Genomic DNA, 9,542 nt, shown 5'->3' with positions numbered 1-9,542 from the left:
CTTTTAATCTATTTTGTTAATTTTTTTTTTTATTTCTCTTTTTAGTAATAAGACCTACCCTCTGATCAGGCTTTTGATTCCATTGTAAGCATCAGCATTTCTACTCTTCTGGATAATTATCCAAGATTATCCATGGTATCTGCCCACTTTCAGAGAGAACTTTTATATGTAGGTAAGTGATGATATTCCCTATAAATTATACGTGCTGAGTAAGTTCAAAGACATCCATTGATCAATCATATCTTTGGCATCAACAGTAAAAGACCCGTATAAAAGCTGCTGTAAAAGTGTAGACCAGATAGTCCAGAGTAAGGGACTATTATCTCTTTGGGAAAGCCATAGTCCAGCTGTTACCTACTTTTCCTATGACTTCTTAAGCTAAAGAGCATTGTTATGCATTGCTGTGTGATTTTACAAAAAACTTAGCAGCCAACTAAGCCAAAAACAACACACATTTATTATCTCCCAAATTCTGTGGGTCAGAAATCCAGACATAGCTTAGCTGAATCCTCTGCAAGGCAGCAAGACAGGTGTCAGCAGGGCTGCAATCTCAACTGAAGCTCAACTAGGGAAGGATCCACTTCCTCATTCATGTGGCTGTGGACAGCATTCAGATCCTTGTGGACCGTTGGACTGAGGGACTCACACTGAGGGACTGCTCTCTGTTGGCTGGAGATCACCCTCATATTCTTGCTACATGGCCTCCTCCATATGCAACTTACAACATGGCAGCTTGCTTCTTCAAAGCCAGTAAAGGAAAGAGAATCTCTCAGCATTCACATGTAACAATCTTATATAATGTAATCACATACAGGCAATCACATATACCCCGGTACCTTGGCTGTGTTCTAGTGATTAGAAGGGAGTCACAGTTCCCACACACGCTCAAGGGTAGGAGACTACACAAAGGCATGAATATCAGAAGGTGGTAATTATGGAGCCACCTTACAATGTGTTCGCCACACTGGTTTACCCTTATCCTGGAAATGTTAATAATGCTACCTACTTTCTCCTCATTTGTTTTCTCCTACAAATGAACTTTGAATGCAGGTCAGGATATCTTCTTATACTCCAAAACTCAAAAATTAGAACAATTTCCATACAAATCATGATTTAATAGCAATATTTACATAACTTGACCTTAGCTTTAATATGTTATATTTATTATGCTTATTACATAATTTTCTATCTCTCCAGTTGGATTATAAGTTTTTTTTCTTTTTTCTACATCCTACATGTTATCAACAGCCTCCTTTACTTTAATTTATGTTTATAAAAGCACCATTTTGCTCATATGCTTTATTGTAATTTCTCCTTATTTGGAAATTGACTCCACCTTCTACCTCTTCTCCTCCCATTCTCTTTCAAAGCTAGACCTATTGGAGAACTTTCATATACGTTCTCATATCTGACAATCCCATCACTTTGTCATTTTGCCCTGACTTCTCTTTCCAAGGTTATTGGGTCATTCCTCTCAAAAAGAAGTATTGTGATTATTCTGTGTAGCTCCAGAGGACAGAATGAAGATTGATAGTTAGATGTCAGAGGAAGAAAAATTGTAACTCAGTTTGTGGAGGACCTTCCTAATAACTACAACTCTGTGACAGTTCCTAGAAGTGCCCAGGTGGAAGCTGGCCATTTGTCAGTGCCTCTGGAAAAGAATGGCCAATGCCACAGTGTCAGGCCTTTGAGGATGGCATCCTTCCAGATCCCTTCCAACTAAGATCCCTTCATTCAGGAAGCACTGTTTTTCAATTTTCCATTTTCATTTTCTTGTCCAAAGTCTAAGCAAAAATTTAGAACTGCGATGAAATTAAATATAAATAAAATAAAACATTCTTGGCCTAGCCACCAAGTTGAAACCTTCAGAATGGCAGTGTTTCTTATTTCTCTACCCCTCCCTTGGCTTTGTGCCTTGTAATGTTGGACTTTGTTGCTGCCTTTCCGGTGTATCACTGGTGCTGTCTGCTTCCAGTGCTGTGAGTACTCTTAGCTGCACCCCGAATCTTATTTTTATTTCCTGTTTTACACCTAGCGTGAACTGGCATGAAAAAATAACGGCCCACATTGGCATCAAGAAGCCAAAGGAAGACATTACATTAATCCCGTAACCCCCTCAGTTTCTTTGCCTCATCTACCATTTCATCAAATGGAAATACAATTTCCCACATATTTCTAAAACCTAATTGAAACACTGCACTATTCCATGTTTTTATGTGGAGGAAAAACAATCCTAGTTTGTCAGGTTACAGGCTGTTCCTTGATCTAAACAAAATGAATGAACTTTCTGCATCCCTCTTGTGCCAGATCCAGCATCCATGAGTCAGCCATTTTCCATCCCTCTGAGATGCTCCATTATGCTCTGCTTTAGCATAAACTCTGCTGTTACTAGCCAGCTTTTAAACCCTGTGTGACTAAGCTCTTAATCTCATATCTAATATCACATAACCAGAAAGACAGACATTCCACCCAACTGGTAGAAAGTGTAGGTGTAAGATTGAAACAGGTTTAAGATTGGCTACCTTTGAAAGAAGCATTATTATTCTATTGATGTAAGTAAATGTGAAGGTTTCAAAGGTGGAAATTATATGTTCTTGCAAAGATTTAATGTGCTGTGTCAGAAAGCATATACGACCTAGGATAATCTCGATGAGCTGCGAGATGGCACTTGCCCGTACAGAGTCACAATGACCTCAGCTGTTAATTAACCCGACAGGACCTGCCCTCAATGTTAAATGTTAGAGTCATAAAGGCTTTCACGGCTAATGTCACATCGAGATTGTTATTGCTAGTACATAGTTTGTGAAATCACTCACGCTCTTTATCAGCCTAGTAATTCCAAGATAAAAGATAGCACACATGCAAAATGCCGATGCAGGAATCGGCACACTGTAGGCACTCAATACAAGTCAGGTTGTTCTTCTTCTTACCCCAACTCGCTCTTATCTATTTTTGCTTAAGCTAGATAGCAATATATAATACACCTGTGATGAAATAGAAATGACACTCCTGCCATTGCTATTCTTTTAGATGGAAATTTGGAATTGAGCCTCTCTCTTTTCTTTTTTCCTGAGAGACTTATCCTGCATTATCTGTTTGAATGCAAGGGCTCTGCAGGGATAGGCAAGAATAAAATGCTTTTATCCACCTTTTCTATGGTCTTTTAAAATCATTAAAACTGGAAAAATCTATTTTGCCTATCAAATCTGCTTTAGCTTCATTCAGATTTCCAGAATTGCTTTTTTTCTCAGGAGTCGAAATTAGTTTCCTCTTTTGTCCTTAATGTTTCTATGTTAAAGCAACAAACATACACACAATGCCACCTCCATCACCACTACCACATACTCACCCAGACACACACTGGCACATCTATTTACAGATAAAAATTATTTCATACTTGATTTCTTTTCTATCCCCAGTAAATCAGCATGCTAATTTATTTTCAAGGCTACTTATATGATTGAATAGATGAAAGCTTGAGAAAAAGTTGTGATTTATATGTATGTGGAGGTGGGGGCAAGGAGGTGGGATGGGAGCAGAAATGATACTGTAATCAGCCTTGTGGAAAGCTAATGTCACAGCACGTACTAGCCCCCACAATCTCCAAAAACCCACCAAACTTCTAGTCTCAAGATGGCTGTGAATCTTTTTGGAGCTTAGTGGTGGTGTTTTTTTTTTTTTTTCCTATCAGGGAAAAGACTTGATAGACCTTGATAGCAGCAGGATAAATGTTTGCTAAATTATCTCAATAAATGTAACAGCGATAACACTACCTGCTGATCAGTTATTTTTAATAGACTATTTCCTCCCCTCACTCTAATCCAAGGAGGTTGGTGAGTAGCATCAGGGAAGTGGGGAGATGGAGCAGTCATTTAGGGGAATTATTTTAGCAAACTATCATGCATAGTGAAGTTCAGGAATATAACAATAAGCCAAAATAATATGTGACAATAGATGCTGTGGGGGAACCTGAGTAAAGAGGATGCGGGTGTCTGACCCTTGGCAGGCAGACTCGCACATCAGCACTTTATCTTTTTTTCTCTCTTACTCTTATCGATAGTGGAGAAAGATGAGTGTTGGAAGGACAGACACTAAGCTGTTGAGGGGATGGGAGAAGGAGAGACTGAAATCCCAAATTTTTACCCTAGTCCTCCTATCTAGGGATCATTTGGAATCTTGGGCATTGGCAACCTAGTGTATACATTTTATTATGGATTGAACTGTGCTCCTACCCCACCCTCCCCAACCCCTTTCCCCCAAAAAAAGATAAGTTGAAATCCCAACTCCTGTTCCTATGAATATGACTCTTTTTGGAAATAGGATTTTTCTTTTATTATATTAACGAGGTCATACCAGGGCAGTGTGAATCCTAAACCTAATCCCTTCTGAGTGGTGTCTTATAAAAAGGGGAATCAGACACAGACAGACACACAGGCGAAGACACCATGTAAGGATGGAGCAGATGCATCTACAAGCCCAGGAACACCAAGGGTGGCTGGCAGCTACTAGAAGCTAGAAGAGACAAAGAAGGGCCTTCCACTAGAGCTGACAACTGAATTCAGACTTCAAGCCTCTAGAACTGTGAGAAGATAAAATTCTGTTTTTCAAATCCACCCACGTTATGGCATTTTGTTACAGGAGCCCTAGGAAACTAAGGCATAAATCAAATGACTTTCAGAGGCTTCTGTGGGTCTTAAATTTTTTTCAAAAGAGAAATTTTTATAGATCTCTCCTACCTCATTTTTTCGATCCCTCTCCATTTTCTCTAAATTTTCACATAGTTTTTGGTTCTTGCAGGGTCCCCATTGGAATGCCACACCCAAGTCCCTTGTCATCATCCACTGCCAATGTCCAAAGCAACAAACGTCCCCCCACTTCCAAAGTTAATTACAATGAATACCCAGACCTTGAGTGCAGTTCATTTCACTTATGTATGTATCCAATCACACTAATTCACATTAAATTATATACATATAAATGAGGTTTAATAAATCCTGGAATTATCTGCACTTTTTTAATCTAAATGAAACATTAATTGATGGTCTGGATCCAGGATAGATGTTTGGGGGGAAACTTTTTCCAAAGTTCTGGCCTCTGCCCATCTCCACTCCTCTTCCTTCAATGAACATCTTTATAATGGTTCAGCTTTGCATAATCTATCCACCACTTCGAGACCATGTAAATAATTCTTCACTCCATGAGACTTAGAAGTAAGTATGGCGGCGGGGGGTAGACACATTTGTTAAATAGGCAAATCAGAAATCCAAAAAAGGAGAGGTTCCTCTTTTTATAACCATACCTGGGTATTAATTTACTCACATATTATATACCTCAACTTTAAGGGATAGTTAAGGAAGCTACCATTCCTGTTCAGTAAGTACTCTATGCTGATTATAGAAATGAAGGAAAGAGCTTGGAAGAAGTTTTTTCAAATAAGTTTAATAAAAGTAATCACAATCCCTGGAATTTGGTTTCTTGCTTTGGAGGTTTAGGGTCATGGTTTCACGCGACATCCCAGTTAATTGACCTAGTACCATGTTTAGTGCTTCTGTTCTACCTCCTAATTTGTTACGTAGTACCTGAGGTTTAAAAATTTGCAAGCAGCCAAGCAAGGTACAACAATTGGTCTCTGTTTGCCTGGAGCAACAGAGAAAGAAGGGGAATCAGGAATAGGAGGAGAAAATGAAATATGTGTCTAATTTCCTCCATAAACAACTATTTCCTTTGCCATGAGACGAGAAGAACTGGATTATACCCGACTACCATTACTGAATGCTTTGATCAAAGAATTCTGATCAAAAGGGGAAAAATGTGGAACATTATTTCAAATACTAATGGAATCCAGGCTTTCAGCCACAGAGGCTGGATGAAACCCTGAAACTATTGCTCTGAGATAATCTCTGAACCTTAAAAATTTAACCAAAAATATCCCCTGAAGCCTTCTTTAAACCAAACAGTAGTTTAGTTTAATAAAGAATGTCTGCCTTGAGCCTTGTACTCTTTTAAAGAATTATCTATATGGGCTAATTGACAACAGAACTCAAAAGTTTAAATAGGAAGCTGGGAGGGGCAGTGAGTTTATGATAATGAGGAAGGAACAAGTCGGAAAAGGAAGGTGAGAATGGTTGTGCAACTTGAAGAATATAATCAGTGTCACTGAACTGTACATGTAGAAATTGTTGAATTGGTGTATGTTCTGTGTTTATTTTCAACAACAAAAATCAATAAATAAGTAAAAAGGAGCCATTCTCTCTTCTCCTGTGTACTTTGCTATGCAAAGGTCTGATTTAGATTTCATGTTCTGAATGCATTTTTAACCATTAAAACTGCAATTCTAGAGTAAATGATACTACCTACACCCAAACAATAAGCAACATCATGATAAACGGAGAAAAGACTGAAGTAGTCAAGGATTTCATTTTCCTTGGATCCACAATCAACACCCATGGAAGCAGCACTCAAGAAATCAAAAGACACACTGCACTGGGCAAATATGCTGCAAAGGCCCTCTTTGAAGTGTTAAAAAGCAAAGATGTCACCTTGAAGACTAAGGTGAGCCTAACCCAAGCCATGGTGTTTTCGATCACCTCATATACATTCGGAAGCTGGACAATGAATAAGGAAGACTGAAGAAGAATTGATGCCTTTGAATTATGGTGTTGACCAAGGATATTGAATACACCATGGACTGCCAGAAGAACAGACAAGTCTGTCTTGGAAGAAATATAGCCAGAGTGCTCCTTGAAAGTGAGGATGGAGAGACTTCGTCTCACATACTTTGGACATGTTATCAGGAGGGACCAGTCTTCGGAGAAGGATATCATGCTTGGCAAAGTAGAGGGTCAGTAAAAAAGAGGAAGACCCTCGACCAGATGGATTAACACAGTGTCTGCGACAATGAGCTCAAACAGAACAAAGACTGTGATGATGGTGCAGGACTGGGCAGTGTTTTGTTCTGCTGTACATAGGATCGCTGTGAGTCAGAACTGACTGGAGGGCACATAACAACAGCAACAACAATCCATTCCTTGTAACCACTAATGAGCTTTGGTCTCTATACATTTGCCTATTTCAGCAAATGACTTTTTAACTCATAAGGTAATATGGGACATAAGGTATGAAAAGAAATAAATGAGTTTTAAAAACCATATGTGTCTTAGAAAACCTGTTATTTAGGTAAATAAATCATGTAAATTGGTTAGAAAACATATGAAGTGATTGTTGTCCTTTCACATCCATCACAAACATCTGAGAGTTTTTGAAAACAGAAAGCTTTACACAATACATAAAACCTTAAATATTTAGTGATGGGAGTATAATAGATTATTCTGCTTATAAATTCTCACTAAAGATCAGTTTGCCATGCTCATTCACTTCCCGAACCATTACAAAAAGCATCAGGCAATCAGTTTTTAGTGGGCTTTCTAGTTGTTGGGAAATCCTTGGTCTGCATTTGGGGGTGCAACGAAACCATGTACATTGGGATCCGTTCTTATTCGGTTGGCAGGAACCGAAGGAGAGAATAGGATAAAAGCCTTTTGGAAAAGGCGAGATAGAGCGTGTCATGCTTGTTCTTGCTGAGACTTTTCTTGTTCTGCTTACCTTTTAGTTGTACAGGAGAGCTAGCTCCTCTCCAGCAGTAAATGGCTTTTGTTCTGTGAAATGCACATGAATTTTCATTGCCTTTGAGAGAGTAATTTTTGATTCAACCATACTGATTTGGACCATCCAATTCAATTATGTTTGATTGAATCTCGCTCACTGATGGGTCAATTGCAGAATCACACCATTGATATGTCCCACATGTTGTAGCAAATTTTTTTGTTAGTTTTATTATTTTGTTGTTGTTGTTGAGAATATACACAGTAGTATGATTACGAAGCATTGGATAATCATTAAAATCATTTTAGTGCAATTCTATAGTCTGGATAATTTTAGTATTTGTATTTCTTGGCAAAGATCTTCTACTCCATCCCTCTTTCAAATTTTTGGATGGATTTAATTGAGAAGTACCCTGTCAATGCAGGAGTGATCTTTAATAAACAAATATACAACTATTGCTCTTTATTACTTCTTAGACTTGAAAATCAGGTTTTTCTACTACCACATCCCCAAAATAAAATATGGAAATAAAATCTATTATTGAGATGAAGATGTTATAGTTGCTAATTTAATTTTTTTGGGTCTATAACATTACAATTATTGCTGCAAATTTTATCTTATGAAATAATTTAATGTTAATAAAACATATTTATCAATTATATTTAAAGGTATTTATATAAATTTTATTTCAAAATGGTCCCCTGCTCTCAAAATCTGAAAACTACTGATCTACATTAAAAATTGAGTAAACATCTCATTTGTATTATAACACTCTGAGTTTGGGATCATATAAATTATCTATATTTTAGTAAAGATAGTTAATTCTAGTATCACTACTTTATAATCTATTAATTTGAACATGTTGATCTAGGTTTGTATTGACAATATCTGTAACAATATATTTGTTAAGCATTTTATTTTTGATACGCATTTTAACAAAGGAAACAATAAACAGAAGATAACAAATTGTCAAGCCCTTGTCTATTGTCTGTGGACCTACAAATAGGAAATGTTAATTAGAAATGATTCTCACCAGTTCATTAAAACAATTCCAGGGGATTGATACTTGAACATAATAAACAAGTGAACAAATCAAATCAGGAAATAACCAGAGTGATAAATTATATCAGAATTTCTGGGTTGGTAGAGTGTTTAAAGGTCAGCTCATTCAAGCACTTATCTGGAGACTGAGCACCTATGATTGCTACATGTTGCACTCTGTGCAACACATATACATGTAAGAAATGGTCTTTGCTCTCAGTGAGCTTAGATGGAGGAAGTGAGAAATAAACAGGTGAAATTTAACTAAAACGATTTAATTCACAGTTGAAGAGACTACTAAAAATGACATTCCAAGATAGTGTATTATCAACTGCCAAAAAAACTAATTAAACAATCTGATTGTTCTTTTCAGAGCAAGCCATCCAGTCTAGCCTATAGATCATCATATGGAGGAGAATTCCATATACAGCCTATAAAAACTACACTACCCCCATTCTGGTCATTCAATTTTCTCTTAATTTAGATGTTTTGGGGGCATCTCTGTATGGAGGATTCCTTGAGATATGATGTCTATTTCAGTATATTAAATCAGAGTTCATTGTTCAGGATAACATCAGACTCTCAGATGCAAGGTCTTTTTCAGTTCATGTGCTAAGAAAAGTCAGAAAAAACGTAACCAATATAGAAGAAGTGGGTAAAGAAGGAGGTTTCAACTTAAGCTGTCTAATTTTCGTGCATTGCAGGTTGAATCTAAGTTTTTGAGTTGCCACTTTTTAGGGAATAATTGTCAAGGAGGCTGTGAATGGTGGTGGTTTTGGTGCTGCAGGGGCGGAGGGAATACTGGTTCCTCTAGTCAGGGATTCTGAGCTCTGAATCGTCCCTCTTCACTGCTCTCTTTTTCTGGTTAGGATGAAACAGCCCTTCCCTCTCTCTTTCTC

The sequence above is a fragment of the Trichechus manatus genome, unplaced genomic scaffold (genome assembly GCF_000243295.1).
Source record: "Trichechus manatus latirostris isolate Lorelei unplaced genomic scaffold, TriManLat1.0 scaffold00026, whole genome shotgun sequence".
Lineage (NCBI taxonomy): Eukaryota > Metazoa > Chordata > Mammalia > Sirenia > Trichechidae > Trichechus > Trichechus manatus.
Note: the sequence above shows the minus strand (reverse complement) of the source record.